The sequence below is a fragment of the Nilaparvata lugens genome, chromosome 1 (genome assembly GCF_014356525.2).
Source record: "Nilaparvata lugens isolate BPH chromosome 1, ASM1435652v1, whole genome shotgun sequence".
Lineage (NCBI taxonomy): Eukaryota > Metazoa > Arthropoda > Insecta > Hemiptera > Delphacidae > Nilaparvata > Nilaparvata lugens.
In genome coordinates this window covers 36197847-36213795 of record NC_052504.1, presented here as the reverse complement: position 1 = coordinate 36213795, position 15949 = coordinate 36197847, and the positions used below count along the sequence as shown (strand labels likewise).

Genomic DNA, 15949 nt, shown 5'->3' with positions numbered 1-15949 from the left:
TGCGCACGCCGCGGTCTGCATGCCGTAATGACTCGGCCGCCGCGTCACGATCAGGTGCAACAGAGACAAATAGAAGGAGAAAGAGTGAGGTGCAACCGAGAAAAATAAAAAGAGACGCGAGAGAAAGAAAGCAGCAGTGACGCGAGACGCGAGCCGGACGACCGCTACCCGTTCCCAATAACCATCTTCCTCAACGCTACCTTACCTTAACACACCATTCATGAGGTGCAGGAGGAATGGAGAGGAAGAGGACGATGAGGAGGACGAGGAACCTAGACTGATGCACGCACCGGCTCGTTCAATGCCAGTAGTACACACCCTATCACATCGGTGACTAGAAATGACTGACTAGTGACTACCTGCGACCTCCTTTACTATCCAATGCTCATCGACAATAGATTGTAAAGTAAGAATGTACTTGACGATCACAATGCAACTATTTCAGAATGTGTGAGGAGTGCTTGCTCGAAAAATATATTTATTACTTGCGCTAGTTCAGTATATTCGTAAGTGCGCAATTATTTTCAATCCACTTGACTGTATGGAATGGAAGTGTATGTTAACTGAGGACCGAAGTGAGAAAGTCACTCAGTTTTAAGTCGACTTATGCCCAGTTTCACCTAGCTCGGTCGAAGCATTATTGAACATGGTCAAGTCGTCAACGCTTTACAACAAGTGCAATAACATATTATTATGATTTCTATGTCAATAGTTACTATCGATGATAACAGTGCACACGTGTGAAGCGTGGGCTTACCCGTTTTGACCATGCTCAAATGTATTGACAGAGCTTGATGAAACCGAGCATTAATGTCGAAATTTTGTATGTGCATTTTGAGGAAACTTCCGCAGTTATGCTTCTCGAACTGATGTTCAGGATGAAGTGGATCCAAACTAATGAACAGTTTTGTGAGATTGCAAATATACATCACCTCGACCTCCTTATAAAAGTGCAAAAACTAATAATTAAAATAATCAAGCAGAAGCCACCTTGTTATCCGTCAGACCAGCTCTACAATGAGTTTGGTGTGATGGACGCAAGGCAACTCTACTCCCTAGAAATTATTTGCAGGCTGCACAAGAATCCAGAAAGCTTTCAAAACAGAAACCACTGTCATAACACAAGATATAGAAGCATTCTTGTCACAAACGTGGATTGGAAGGCAACATTCCAACAACACTTCAACCACCTAGCACCAAAACTCCACAATTTACTTCCTGTACACATCAAGATAATAGAAAACTCAAGAAAATTTAAATGCGCCATTAAAAACTGGATGACAACAATTGGAAGACATAATATAGAAAACATAATTTCGAACAAAATGTGAGCTTACTTAGCCAATGTATTTGTATATTAATGGAAATAAAATTTATTTGTATTTGTACATAATTTATGAAACTAGTTAATTAATTGGCATTTGTCTCAAATATGTTTGAGAGTAATTTCAATCAATTAACTAGTTTCATAAAATAATTATGTATAGTCACAATCTCACAAAACTGTTGATTAGTTTGGAACCACTTCATCCTGAATATCAGTTCGAGAAGCATAACTGCGGAAGTTTCCTACTCCGGAAGCAACTATCTTGATAAGTTATGCTTGTGTGAATTTGTAGTGAATTCGATCGAAAAATTTTGTTCTCAAATAAATAATTGATAGATAAAAAATTATGTATGTAGGCTACTAAGGAAATAAACAGATGCGGTTCCAAAAACGGAGTATATATAATATGCAACCCTCAAACCTCGCTAAATCAATATGGTATACAATGACTTTCGGTGTTCAATATGCATATGAGATAGTAAACAATGGAAAGAAACAAAATTTTTAATGACTTTCATCAAAGTTTTCTCAGGTCAGTCAGTTCTACAAGCGTAAAGTTCAAAAACGGGGTATAATATGCAACCCGCAAACCTCGCTTAAGCTATTTCTGCTATCTATTGCAAAGGAACATGCCTTTTATAGAGAGTTTTTTGCCTTATTTACAGAGTTGGTGAGAATTATGAAAGCAACTTCATATTTCTCTTACAGGGATAATTTGACAGTAGGTTAGATTGGGGATCCTATTCGAATAAAAAAAACACGTTTCTGTGACTTCAAAATTTTGATCAACCATCTTTGATCCGCCATTTGAATCCAACTTCACTCTTTTAAATAGGAAGGTGGTCATTTAATTCACATGATCTCAATACAGGATTTCAAGAGAAAATGAATGGCGAAAACCGCACATTGATATCTCAAACCGTTCAAATGATATTCACATTCAAAGATACTAATGAATCATTCGAAAAATTAAATGCAGTAAATGACTTCATTAATAATCTCTATCAGATGGAAATTTACAGTATAGGCTAAAGTGTTAGAGATGTGAGTAGATGTGAATAGATGTAACCATGAGTGTTCTTGACACATAAAAACTGAATTTTGATATTTTCAGATTATTTAAATTACTTGGATTGTTCAAAAATTTTCAATGTACTCATTTGTTTCATTTTTGTATGATTATTTATTGATATATATTTCAATGAAAATATATTTGAAACGTTATGAGATATTGGTTTTCACCATTAATTTTCTCTTGAAATTCTGCACCAACATCATGTTTCACATTACCGCCTCAAAAAAAAAATTAAATTGCTCCAAGATGGAAAACCATAGTTTTAAGGCAACATAAAAGTTGTTTTTTCTATTAAAATAAAATCCTCAATCAAAAACCTTCTCCCAACAATTGAGGAAAAAATACTAAATAAATCTGATAATGAAAACCAATATACATTGGAACAGGAGAACAGCAATATCTGTAGACGAAATATAGATGAATAATATTTATTCAATTCCCTCATAGGTTTTTACACAAATTGTATTTCCCAAGACTATATTACCATCTCTCTCAATTCTGTAATCATAACTGATTTGGATTTGAAATTTTACAATTTGATCCATGTAAACTTGAAAGTATAAAATCAAAAGTAATAGATGTTCAATGAATCAAATCTGGTTTAAACAGTAAATCAGCATTTTGTTATAAGCATTATTGTACGAGTTCAATTAGAGTGAGAAGGTCAACTAGACTTCTGAAGGGAGAAGTTCTATTTTTTGTACCCAACTATCACTTCAAGGGAAAATGAGGATTTATCGTTTGAACACATAACCTAAATTCTTTGAAATAATCTGCTATGGAGGTATTCTGTTTCAAAATTATTCATTGTAATGGAAAATTATTCCCGATTGAATTGCAGATATAATTACAAATGAATATGCATTGAAACATATGAATGATTGATAGATAAAATGAATAAAGGCAAATAATTGATTTAATAGTATATTCAAATAATAGTATTATTATTTCAATTATAATCATCTTAATGATGATTTGAGCCAAAGGTATGCTAACCAAAACTAATCAATCAAAAGAAGAATTATGATACCAAGTAATATTAGATTCATATAGGAGCAATAATATTCTGCTTTTAATTATTCCGTCGGATTGATCATTGTCATTCTGTCAAACATATAGGCAGGTAGGACAACGCCTAGTTAATAACCTGTAAAGTACTCTGCTCATTCACTAGAGATAGACTAACTGATTTGTTCGTCGACATGAAAATTACAGAGTCATCCATTAAATTAACTCACTATTAAGAAAGCCATTTATCTTGCTAGAGCTGAACACTGACAACCGGCTAGACATTATTCTTTAAGACGAGACCTTATATATGTGGGTTTGTCTTCATCTCTTCCTAATAGCCTACATCCATTTTTTACATACATTGTGTGACTTGTGACCCAGTCTACGATACTAGTGATGTTTAAAATTTATTGGAAAAAATCATCGAATAGTAATGATTAACCATGAATATTGAACTTGCTAAATTATATATATATATATATATATTTTTCATATTATAATATATTTGATTTGATGCTAAATGCATCCAACCATTTTCAATTGTAGATAAAACACAACCAACACATTAGGAAGAAATGAACAGATCAAGTCTAAAGCTTCTTCTAGATTTTGAGAAATGATCTGATTAAACGTTAGTATGTGAACATTCAAAATTAAATTTTATAATCAACATCAATTAATTAATATAAGTGATGTCAGGTTGAAAACAAATCTATATTATATTTTCAATTTTGTAAGACCAAGTAGGCCAAAAATGCTTCACAGAATCATTAATACACAAATCGAGAAAGTTGAATCACAAATAGTGCGGCTTATTAGGGTTCAAGCGATCAATTTCTGAGAAGATTATGTATAAGACATAACTGATTTTGAATTGGATGAGATGGTATAAATAAACTTCAGAGTATTGGAAAGACTGTTTTCAGCACAATATCTCCTAATTCTTCACAAATCGAGTAATTGATCAGACCTATCAAGATAGTTTTGAAAGCTATGTGAATCTGAAATCAAAATCGATTATAGACATCATTAGTGGAATAGTGAAATTTTCAAGAGTGAAAGCAGTGACTTATAATAAGAAAGCATGCTGACAGTTTATTGATTTAGGAGAAGGTGAAATCATTAACTACAACTGGTTCTTGAGATACATGTAAGATGTAAATCTTAATCAAATCAAGGGTAAATCACCATTTAAGACTGATAATAAAATTATTGGTTCCTACATTTGCTTCCTTCTTACCCATCATACAAGTCACCATCGAACATGATGGGTTGTGCGTTCAGCTATCATTGAAAATTAAAATGTATGAATAGTATAATGTATAATATTGTGTGGTGAGGTAACTGTAACCTCCTCAATTATGTTTGAAATTCACTTTTCTTTGCTTTATCAATGAAAGAGCATTAATCACCATATAATTTCAAACTATACTAATAACGCTTTCACTGATTCTTGTGAGAATTGCAAAATAGTATGAGAAAGGAGGATCAAAAGTGTTTTATAGGAGTATCAATTCTAATTCTCATAATGTAGATTATTTGCCAGGATTCAAACCCCCCCCCCCCTGTTTGAATAATCACTAGAGGAATTGTACTCAGTAAAATGTGATAGATGTGCAATGTGCTCCTTAATAGGTATTGTCCTAAGTTCATAAGACTGATGGAATCCAGGGGTTGAATCTAAATGAAATTGAAACTTTTGTTCATGACTTTGTTTTAAATCTTCTACTTCCATTATCTTGAGTGTGTAATTTAGCAGGTATCTACATAATTGAGCCTACAATGCGGTCTACCGGATGTTACGTGTTTCAACCCTATGAAGAGAAATAATGTAAACCCCCATTATTGTTACAAGTCACAGCAGATTGTGATGTCATTAACACAATAGCCTTAACGTATATTTTTTGGATTTTCTGACCTGAATTTCGGTCACATTCTCCTTTTTATTATGGCTTGAAATTCTCTATAATGAAATTCTATTCATATGCGATAAATTTCACATAACTACTATTCATCGAGCTAATAGACCACACTCATGAAGTTATAAACCACAAGAAGGGTACACATGAACATTAACATTTTTATTCAAAGTACTTGAAATTTTCACAAGTAACCATTTATTAAGATAACGAGGAACTGGTTCTAATTACACCATTGTTACACGCTTATGTATTTAATTAAAATTTGAGAGATTCAATAACTTATATGAAAGAGAGAGATTGCCGATGGTGAAAAGCAAGAACTAGCTTCTAGTTATTTGTTATTTGCATAACAATGTGTCTATGTCAAATCCAAGTCTTTCTAAGCCATTTGTATATCAACCACAAATGCTCCACCTTTACTAATGCACAGTAACAAGAACATTTTTCACTATTTGTGTGGCTTGCAACAATATTCGAAGTGATGGAAATTGATAGATAGCGTGTAGAAGGAAACGAGAGCCGGCGGCCGAGTTCAAGTTGAAGGTTATTTGGTAGGCGATAATGAGGAGCAGAGGCAGTAACGAGTAGTAGCAGTAGTAGTAGCAGGCCTACCTGATTGGTGTTTGTCAGACAGAAAGGCTCCAGAGAAACATGTCACTATCACAGTTCACACCGAGGCCACACCACGAGCACAGCCACAAGAAGCATGTTGTCGCTGACCGGGCGACAGTCCACCATGCACTGCCAGGGCCACCAGTCAGCAGTCAGCAGCCAGCCCCGACCCAGGCAGGCACAGGTGGTGGGGCACACAACAAGGGCATCGACACCACCACGCCAAGAATGGAATTCTTAATAATTATTTTGGTGTGTGCAAGTGTGTGTGCGTGTCAGCGCGCTCGCGCGTGCGTCGGCCTGCTCACGAACCGGGTTACTAGAATTTGGCTGCCGCGGAGACCAGCGTCCAGTCACCGATACGACGCCACGCCGCAGCCGCCGCCGCCGCCGCCGTCAATTTATTCATACCGGTTCCCTCCAACCACCACTCGCCCAACCACCGGCCAAAATCTTTATATATCACTCCGGGCAAATCGATTAACATTTTTAATAACATCTGTTTTCAACATTTCCATGAACTCCTCGAACTGTCGGCCAACTTTTATCTCCTCTATGCCACATTTGTTTTATTAGTATTGAATAGTGTAACATCAAATGTCGAATTTGATATGTAATCAATAAAAAGTATCTGATCGTGATTATTGTAAACTAGCCTTTGAAAATAAAATTTACAAGAATTCAGAATTGTCATAATAAGCTCCTTTTGGACTTCTTTTTCATGGTTCAAGCAGTGGTATTTTTCATATTATGTCCCCGGAATCGGTTTCCCTTTGAATTCGGGGTATTTGCTCATTCGTTATTTTCCAGCTTAAATATTATCGTTTAGATGAGTTTTCATTAATTAAGTGAATGATCACTTGTTTTCTGAATTTGATAGCGTTCGTCTCCAGGTGGCGGTCATACACTTGCTTAGGCGATGCTCACATAAGTTCCAGGCTTCCAGTCTCGTGCATGGGTTATGGGAAGAGGACATCAGAGGACCTCCAACTGCCGATGTTTATGAAACATCCTGTTGGAACGTCCCGTTCATAACTTGGCCAAGGAATCAGTCTTCAATAAGCCTATCACTTAAAAACACTATTTAGAGATATGGACTATTTATCAAAATCCTGAAGAATATTTGACTTTGGACTATTTCTTAATTTTTAGTGATGGAATCCGACGAATAAATAAGATGAAATCAGACATTCATTTTAATTACATAACAATCCTAATTTCCCACATGATAAAATCAAGTCATCAATTTTGGAATCCATCACGAACTACGATTATCACTAGAAATATTATTATTAATCAATTGTGACTAGCAGACGACGTATGGTAGCAAGCTCCTACTGATGACTAGGGGCTCAAGTCGTTGTACGTTTGCAGGCTTTTGTGTTTGAGAGTTTGTATGTTCGACGATAGCCTCAGTTGCTTTCATCAATCAACTTCAAATTTTCTGAACGTATTCTTTGAAGTACATTACTGTACAGATCGAGTTCGTTGGCCAACAAAATTGACTCACTTCTCGGTCCTTCTTGAGGATATAACAGGATAACATTGAAAGTGCATAAGAAAAAATGAGTAGTTCACCCAATAATCCAGTAATCTGGAATGATGAGTAAATGAATGAATTAAACACTCATTCATTACTGAAATACTATTCATTACAAATACTATTCATTACAAATACTGAATGAAATATTAATAATAACTCATTCATCATTCGCCATAATAATAAATTATCTTATTTCTCATATGATTCGTGGTCTTCATTCCCGGTCTCTTCGTTCTACATTCCCAAAAAATATTATAAAATTTCTAAACTGATAATTTTAATTCGAGCTCTTCAAAAGGTCAGCAGTGCTTGAAATGAATACTGGCGACCATTGTTTAGGTCTACAATCGATGGGGGGGGGCTGCTGCATTTCTATTAAATTTAGGTGTACTTGATTCAGGTTGGGCTCCTAAATTTAGGAGGAGAATTTTCATCTCTTTAAAGTACGGTCTCCAACAATCACTCGTATCGCCCTCTTCTGGATTTGGAATGTCGATCACTTGACATTTCCCTCAAAATATTCTACCGTAAAGGTCAGGAGAGAATGGAGCATTACAAAATACATGTCTTTCAAAGTTCTTGTGTTCAAAATACTTTCAAGTTTCCAAGTATGAATATTACAGAGCTCAACTTACTTTTAAAGATTCCAAACAAGATCTTCAAGAAATTTCTGAATCCAATGGCACTCCTAGAACTTTTATATGTCTACAGGTTATACATGTCTGTCGTCTTCTACTTCCAAAGTTGTCCCTCTAGCTGTTCTGAAAGGTATTTGCTTGGTTTTTGAGCGGTTAACCATTTCACTAGTTTAACAAGAACGTTTTTGAACTCAGACTCTAGTTTTTGTTGACTATTGCACTTCAATAAGATGCTCACATCATCGGCATACAATACACAATGCGCAGGTTCCAGGTATGAAGGTGAATCGTTGATGTACAAGAGAAACAGTTATGGCCCAAGAGCCGAGCTTTGAGGTACCCCACTCCTTGTCTTCTCCCATTCAGAATTATAAACGAATTGAGATGACTGAGTCTCCACCCGTCGATATCTGTCAGTGAGGTATGAGTCAAACCATCTGAGAACCGCGCCCCTGAATCCATACAGCTGCAGCTTACGAGACAAGATTTCCTCATTGACAAGATCAAACGCCTTTGAGAGGTCTGCCACCAACCCACATGCCATAGTTCCACCATCCGCTGTTTTGATAACTTCATCCATGAATGAGAAGAGAGCGTCTCCTGTTGAAATACCTGGCCAAAACTCAAACTGTTTGGGAGACAATAAACGCAACTGGCTCAAATATTTTCTCAACCTTTGAAGAATGACATATTCAAAATTTTTTAGAAATATTGGTGGATTAGCTACTGGAAGTATGATTCTCTGCGAAGTTCATGTCAGCCTTTCTTATAATTGGGAACTATTTTTGACAATTATTTCAGCTTGGATGGAACATAACCGACTTGCATTGATCTGTTGAATATGGAAGAAAGAGGCTCCAAGATATGTACTGCTGTTTGCTTAACCAAACTGTTTGAAATATTGAAACAATCATATGATCTTTTGTTTGCCAGTTTCTTTATTATCTCTTCAAGTTCTTCGAAATAACAGTACTTTGAATTATAAATTGTTGCCAATAATAGAAACATTATTTTTATATCTCAAGAATGGATCAGAATCTCAAATATTTCAATCTAAGAACAAGAATTGAAACTGGGAAATTAACAAGTGCATTGGTAATGCACTACACGGATCAAATATTGGACACCACTTCTCAGTTATCAAGGTCCCCGATAGGAAAACAAAAAATATGCATCATTGTATCTGAACACTCAATGAATGCAAAGTATTCTGCTGGCATAACTCACCAAATACATTTCAGTCCGTTATGCATTGAAACGTGGCTTACAACAAATAAGGTCTATCAATGGAAATCTATCTAAGTGATCATGTTTAACAGGTTCACAAGAAAAATGTGAGACTTGCCATCATAATTTCATCAAGAAGGTCTCACAAATTTGATCACCAAGTTAAATTGAAATACTTGTTAATGACCCGAGCACTTCGTTCTGACTCAGAGTAAAGTTTGACCGACTTCTTTAACGAAGGCTTGCTAGTCAAGTGAATCTGAAAACATAATATACAAAAGTATCTATTAACTAGAAAGCTATCACTAGATATTTTCCACAGGTGGATTCCGCAAAACTGCTTGAAAGCATGATAGTTAGTTTTACTCTAAGCAAATTCTCTCATTCAATATTATCTATATATATAAAAGCGAAATGGCACTCACTCACTCACTCACTGACTCACTCACTCACTCACTGACTCACTCACTCACTCATTCACTCGCAGAACTAAAAATCTACCGGACCAAAAACGTTCAAATTTGGTAGGTATGTTCAGTTGGCCCTTTAGAGGCGCACTAAGAAATATTTTGGCAATATTTTAACTCTAAGGGTTTAAAGTTCGTCTTTTAGCATGTATATTCTTCTTCTCCCAATCTCTTAAATTATAATTGAAATTTCCATATCATATGTTACTATAGAACTATAATCTAGATAGAGTACCTCTTCGAAACAGTTGTTAACTGGCAACTAAATTAATAATTTTGTCAGGTTGGCATTAAGTTGAGTTGACTTTGTTAGGTTGGCACCAAGTTGAAGATTTAAATGCATTTATCGCGGAAAAATTGATTAGGCACTGCTACTTCAATCCTGGGAATATTACATTACTAGTCCGTTTAGCCAGACGTTTAGTCTGAACCCCGACTGGATCATCCTAACATATGATAAAAATGCTCAAATGAAAAATGCAGGCGAGCGAAGCGAGCCTGCTGATCTCAATCTTGGACGAAGCCCCCTGGCTAGACGGATATGGCGAGGGAAGCGAGCCTGACGGCTAGTGAATAATAAGATCATTCCTACTACTTCATTAATTTTGCAGTTTGCCTCATCAATTTCTAATGCTTTGTGGCAAATTGGTTATTTCAGTATCTTTCTCTTCTCGTTCACGGTGGAAACTTGTCTTTCAGCTCAAAACATTTTATATTACCCTTTGTATTATTATTCAACAAGGCTAGTCAAGGTGAGGGATAATTCAAAATTTGAATTTTTGAAGCAAATATCAGCATTTCATTGATTTTTATTTGAATCATATTATAATGTGAACTATTCTAACATCCACGTACGTGTTTATAGCCGCATAAGCATCAATCATGGACTTTCAGTAGTCATTGAATATTTGCTTGACAATCAACCATGTTCCATGAAGTTGTGATCCTCAGTCCACTCAATAGTTAGTTGAGAGTTGCTATTTTCTATTTCATATGAGATAATATTGTGAGATTCACGTTGCAAAGACAGTACATTGCAAGACAATGATAGGACTACAGAGTTGTCAATTTCAATATTTCCACCACCTGCTACAGTAGACAGCATGATACAAGTCATCCCGGTAAATCTGATATATTATTAATAATAATTGTTCATTCTTGTTGATAATTATCAATTTCATTGTTTTTTCGTCAAGAAGGAAGTAGATGATAAAATATTCAAGACATGTGCAGACTGGGACCCACGACCATATGAAATCTATTTTGTCAGAATTCTACATTGTCTAAGAACAATTCAGCAACGGTTCAAAGCTAGAGAAAAATAGAGCTGTCCGCTTTTTCTAATGACAGACAAGGATAGCAAACCAATGTAAATCAGGTGTTGACTTTATAATGTGAATCTTACTATATAGAACAGAAATTATTATGTAAAACTATTCATAAACTTTTCAAAATATGAGAATCGAAATATTTTTCAATTGATTTTGGCCAAGTACAGTGCGAAATTTATCAAGTAGTAGGGGATTCAGTGGGGGGGGGGCAAGATGAAGATGGCAATGGATTACAAAGCAGTTAGTAGCCGCTGGCGACACCCTAAAAGGCAGGTGGGCAGAGCAGAGCAGAGCATACATAGGACGTGTGTCCCCGCAGCCGTGGTCCGTTCTCTTCTCGGAACGGAGTGTCGTTTTTGCAGCTCGCCGGACGGCGGGGGTTAGTTGTCTTTCTCACAGCACCGCAGCCGCACTCTAGCCCTCTCCCTCCATCACTGCCGTGAGAAAAGTTTCTAGGCTTGCTCTGAAAAGTATCAGAATCTTCTATTGTTCAACAGCTGCTAGAGTTGCGCCTAGCATCGTTGCGTACAGATTCCATCCAACTTAATTCTACATCATCAACTCGTGCGAGGCTATTCCAATCATTACTAACATACTGACTTTTTGAGGATGATGGTGATGATGATAATGACAAGATATGACTACTACTATAGATCCATCTCTGGCCAAAACCATAAATCACCGAATAGGAGTGTTAACAGAAAAAATCAACAAGTCAAACAACATCATGATTAACAATTGAACAGTTAATAATAACTGTTCAATTATTATTGATCAATTAAACAGCCGGCCAGGTTAACTGAGATGACTAAGGCGTTGCACCCTTCAGTTTGCTAGCGCTACCTGTTCGTGGGTTCGAATCCCACCGGTAGGCATGGATGTTTGATCATCTCATCAAATGACCCACGTACTTTCCATTACCAACAAACAGGCTATAGACTAATGCTTATGTGGGCTTCATCCCCAATAGAATAAAAAGTAAAACTGAACATTTATTAAACAGGACTGTAACAATCCACTCAACTCTCCAGAATTGTTCAGCTAATTTGTTCGAATCGTACAATAAATGCCGTTCAGATCGGGAATTTTACTTTCGATTGTGGATAAGTATCAAAAAGCAACAGGACAAACTTTATAAAATGTCTATGTTGCTATGAAATGGATGTAGTTGATCTCCATATTGAATGAAAACTATTGGATATTGCCAAACTAGTTTCATTACATTACTTCTCTAACTTCATAAATTAAATCAAAGAAACTGTTCTATTCGAATGTTGAGCCCTCTTTATAAGAGTGAGGAATTTGATATTATTTCTATTCTATAAATATATTAAAATTCATCATTCCATTACGACAATGAAACTACTGCATGACTAATAAAATATATGGCAGAAAATGTTTTTCCAATGACATATTGTTTGTCTGATTACTATTCCGTACTTGGTTAATTTTATGATCAAAGACAGGATGCAATACTGAAAAACTTTTAGATGGCTGTAGAATGGTCAAATTGGTACTCATGATTAAAGTGGATAGAAATAGAAAGTATTCCTTCAGAGGAATAGAGCGTCACTATCAGACGAAGAGTCTCTTAAGTGAAGTCACAGTGGAAGTATCACACGGCATATAAACGTTAAATTGTAATTGAAAAGATATTAGAGCCATTGTTGGCAAGGCAGACAACAGAAGGGATGGGCGTTCAGTTTAGTAGTGGATCCAATCTGTTCTCGAGAGATTCGGTTCTGATTGAGGTCACATTCTGTGTACATCTTGCGAGTTGATTGCATTCTTAATGTGCGTGAACTGAAGACTTTCACTCCTCAGTAATAAAAGTATACATCAATGAACGGACAGTTTTCACTCATAAGTACTGTAATCAAGAAGTTCCATTGCACATCTCCAATCACCTGTTTGCTTCATTGCAAACATCTACCTGGGAGGTAACAACTGGAATTTCAAAAGTATGTCCTTCTCAAATATTTCCAGACAGTATTTTAGTAATTGAATATTTTTTCGGTATACGCCTACATTATTCCCAATCCATTCATTGAAAACTATCTTCAATATTCTTGTTGTTTCCACTATTATCTGTTTAGTCAAAAATTTAAAATCTCAAACACTCATAACTTTCGACACAATGCTCGGTTCTCATCGTACTACACTTCATTCTTCCCAGCTCGTCAAGGCGGATCAAAACATGCGTCAGAAGTCAAATTTGGTCGAAAAATGAAAAATAACTTTTGAGAGTACTTCTGGTATTTCAATATACAGAAAAAACCTATTTCTATAATCCAAGCTATGTATTTCAGTAACCCTTTATTATAAAAAACATTACTTGATCTTGAAATGTACAATGGAATCTCCTCTTTCATTTGCTGTAAACGTGTCATGAAAAAATTTGTTCGTAAATTAAAATTCAGTTGTTGAAAAAAATCAGGAATTTGTAGATATTTCCTTCACATTGATGGTCTTGGCAGTTATGATATGCAAAAGTGATTCAAGATGGATTCTAGGCAGCTGAGCTCGTAGAGGATCAATTTATCTACAATTTGGAATCATTCGTGAGTTTTTATGATGTAACGAATTCATCCGCTTCAGAAACTGATTACACTTAATCATTAAGCGAGCCAAACATAACAGGAATACAATTGATGAGGTTTCAGATAATCTACAAAAGGTGAGGACCATAGTGGAAGAGATTGCTGGAAAAGCAAAAAGCCATCAATCATTTCCATTCATTGCATTTTCTAAAAATGGATACGCCACTCAAATCCAAAATATTAAAGATAACTAACAATTTCAATCAATATTTCTCGTCTGGGTATGGAATTGATTCAGTATTCGAGTTTGATTAGGACACAAAAGATGAACTTATGAAGGTGATTATGTAGTCTTGAAGGTAGGGATGCTCTGGAGTATGATCTCATTCCCAATGAATAATTAATCAAAGAAAATCTTTATCCATCAATAAATCCTATCCATCATCCAATAAATTTACAGGACTTGTACAGGACAGTTTGCATAAAACCTAAAAATTTCTAAAATTACCCCAATTTACAAATTAGGACCTAGAAATTAATTTCCAAATTACAGACCCATCTCTCCCATCCCGTCTCCCTCTCAGACCCATCCCGTCACAGGCCACGGTACAAGTATCAGCAATCTGTGATGTGTGGTGAGAAAGGGTATTTCGACACAGTGTGTACTGTTTCTGTACACTCTATAACCACTGTATTAACTGTATTTTGAATGGATACAACGGTTGTGTACTTGATATTTGTATGAGATATTTTGTATGCATGAGAATAATTAAACAAGTAAGCATTTATATAGAGGAAGTTTTCTGGTCATTTGGTGGTCTCTTATTCAGCTGTAATTGAAAATAAGCATGGAACATACAAGATAACAGTTGTTGTTGACATCAATTAGTCAAACGAATTTCCGAAACCAATGCAAGCCATATCATTCGAGATAGTGATCAGTTGCTGCTTTCTTGTATCCTATTAGAATAGAGTCACGCTACGCAAAACAGGTCACAAGGTGTGGTGTGTGCCTTTCCGGATTTTCAAAAGTAATAATAATTGTTGACCTTATAGTAACACGCAAAATAATTATGCAATAACATTCAAGTGATGTGTTGCAAATGAGCGCCTTTTTTGTGTTGAAAATATCAATGTAAATAAATTTATTAATATATTCTATTTAAATAATATCAATATAAACCATCAATGAAATATAAATATTTCACTTCGTAAATACTTGTGAACAGTTCTGTATTATCAGAATATTGTATCAATTGCTATAAAAGTTTAAGTCGATTATCGAAATCTGCCATAATTAGACGACACGTTAACAGTAGGATCATCCCTTTGTTGAAAAACATATATTCATCTATATGATTATATAAAAGCGAAATGGCTCTCACTCACTGACTGACTCACTCACTCGCAGAAATAAAAATCTACCGGACCAAAAACGTTCAAATTTGGTAGGTATGTTCAGTTTGCCCTTTAGAGGCGCAATAAGAAATCTTTTGGCGATATTTTAACTCTAAGGGTGCTTTTTAAGGGTTTAAAGTTCTCTTAGCATGTATATTCTTCTTATTCCAATATCTTAAAATTATAATTGAAATGTCCATACCATATGTTAATATAGAACTATAATCTAGAGAGAGTACTTCTTCGAAAAAGTTGTTCTGGTAACTAAATTAAAAATTTTGTCAGGTTGGCATTAAGTTGAATTGACTTTGTTAGGTTGGCACCAAGTTGAAGATTGAAATGCATTTATGCAGGACCTCCTAAATACCAATCTATCCAGTTAGCCAAAATTAGCGTTTTCTCAGCTTTTGTGCGTTTCCTCACCTTTTTCAATAATTGATGGAAATATATTTAAAAAAAAGTTAGTACACAGGTTTAGCTGAGGTGGAAGAATTTTGTTCGCCAAAGATACGCCGATTTAGTAACAGGTGTATTTCGAGATCAAATTGACATAATACGTTCAAATTCGGTACAGAGGCTCCGCTGAGGTCTACATGCAGGCGAGCGAACCGAGCCCGCTGATCTCATTTTTGGACGATCCAATCGGGGGTCCAGGGGGCGGAGCCCCCTGGCTAGACGAATATGGCGAGCGAAGCGAGCCTGACGGCTAGTCTCATATAATCATTAATTCTCCAAAATAGGTGTCATACGCTAGAATATAGAGGAAAAAAATTGATGGGAATGTGTACAGTACTGAGGAGGAAACGTGTTTCAGAAATGAACAAACTAGGATAGTTTCTATAAATGTTTTCTAAGAAT

The 15949-nt window shown here is 35.7% G+C and overlaps 1 protein-coding gene across 1 annotated transcript in view; it reads right to left on the bottom strand.

Annotated features, from left to right (window-relative positions):
* LOC111054291 overlaps window positions 1-6077 on the bottom strand; it is a 118340-nt gene extending 112263 nt beyond the window's left edge. The window contains exon 1 of the mRNA XM_039420419.1: window positions 5948-6077. The gene's annotated coding sequence lies outside the window, so the exon portion shown is untranslated. The remainder of the gene's footprint in view (window positions 1-5947) is intronic.
* Window positions 6078-15949: the final 9872 nt, after the last annotated feature.